This window comes from Elephantulus edwardii, unplaced genomic scaffold (assembly GCF_000299155.1).
Source record: "Elephantulus edwardii isolate Elephantulus edwardi_28Jun2011 unplaced genomic scaffold, EleEdw1.0 scaffold00185, whole genome shotgun sequence".
Classification (NCBI taxonomy): Eukaryota; Metazoa; Chordata; class Mammalia; order Macroscelidea; family Macroscelididae; genus Elephantulus; species Elephantulus edwardii.
Genome location: NW_006399935.1, coordinates 2,960,331 through 2,961,671, shown reverse-complemented (window position 1 = coordinate 2,961,671; position 1,341 = coordinate 2,960,331). Strand labels below are relative to the sequence as shown.

The following is a 1,341-nucleotide window of genomic DNA, read 5'->3' as shown; positions in this document are numbered from 1 at the left end:
AAGTATACTCCACTCTGAAACCCTAATTCCAGACTTTATGATAATCATAATGCCCTAAAATATATTAATTTTAAACTATTCTCTTCCTCATCGGCTTCAATGCAGTAAACATAATTTATCCAGTTTTTCTCAGTCCTACCCCCACCCCAATGTCAGCCTTATTCTACAACAGAGGCACCATATAATACTTGTCCTTTTGTGACTGAGATATTTCACTCAGCATAATGTCCTCCAGGCTCACCCATTTTGAATAACATTGAGTGAGTTCCTTGTTTTTCAATGCAACGTAGTATTCCATTGTGTGAATATACCATAGCTTCTCTATCCATTTGTTTGTTGATGGGCACTTAGGTTGTTTCCAACTCCTTGCTGTTGTGAACAAAGCTGTGATAAACCTGAGTGTGCATATATCTGCTTGGATGTCATTTATGATCTCTTTAGGGGATATTCCCAGTAGTGGAATTGCTGGGTTGCATCTTCTTTATTTCCCCCCTAGAATCCTTCAGTATTACGTATTGATATTCTATTCCCCCTCCTCAGTCAACTCTTTGTGGTTATGTGCCATTAAGTCAACTACAACTCACAGCAACCCTATGAACAACCACTCTGAATCTTGCCCTATCCGGAGACAAACCACCTCTGACACACCTGACCCCATTGCCACAGCATTGCCACAGCCACTGTGTCATCCATCTCATCCAGGATCTTCCTACCCTGTGCTGACCTTCTACCCTTCCAAGCATGACGTCCTTCTCCAAGGACTGGCCCTTCTTGGCAACATGCTTGAAATATGTGAGACAGAGCCTCAAATCCTTACCTCTGCGGAGCAATCTGGATTCACCTTCTGTGAAATTTACAGCTTGAAAAATGTCCAGTGAGTTCTTCTGCTTTATTTTCTAATGTCAGGTCTTTGCATACCTCATTATAATACTTTTCTTTGTCTCCTCCAGCTGTCTTTTGATACCGGCTTGATACCGTTCTTACGTCCTCATTTTCTCCTTCCATTTTAGGTACTCTAGATTCTACAGCAGATTTTAACCTCCTCTGACATTTATTTTAGTCTTTCTTTTGTTTCCTGTGTTTTTAATGACCTTTTGCTCTCTTTATGGATGATGTCCTTAATGTCCTATCACAATTTGGTCTTCAGTCATTAGTATTCGAAGCACCAGATCTGTTTCTGACATGGTCTCTAAGTCCAGGTGGCATAAACGCAAGGTAATATTTTTATGCTGATAAACTTTTTTAAACTTTCTCCAGCTACAACTTGAACTTGCATATGAGCGTTAATGGTGTGTTTTACAGGGCCAGCAATACGGAACTTTGACTCTGTTTCTTTCCACA

The 1,341-nt window shown here is 40.3% G+C and overlaps 1 pseudogene; it reads right to left on the bottom strand.

Annotated features, from left to right (window-relative positions):
• The window catches only part of LOC102845094, a 3,191-nt pseudogene extending 2,533 nt beyond the window's left edge, over window positions 1-658 (bottom strand).
• Between the last annotated feature and the right edge of the window lie 683 nt (window positions 659-1,341).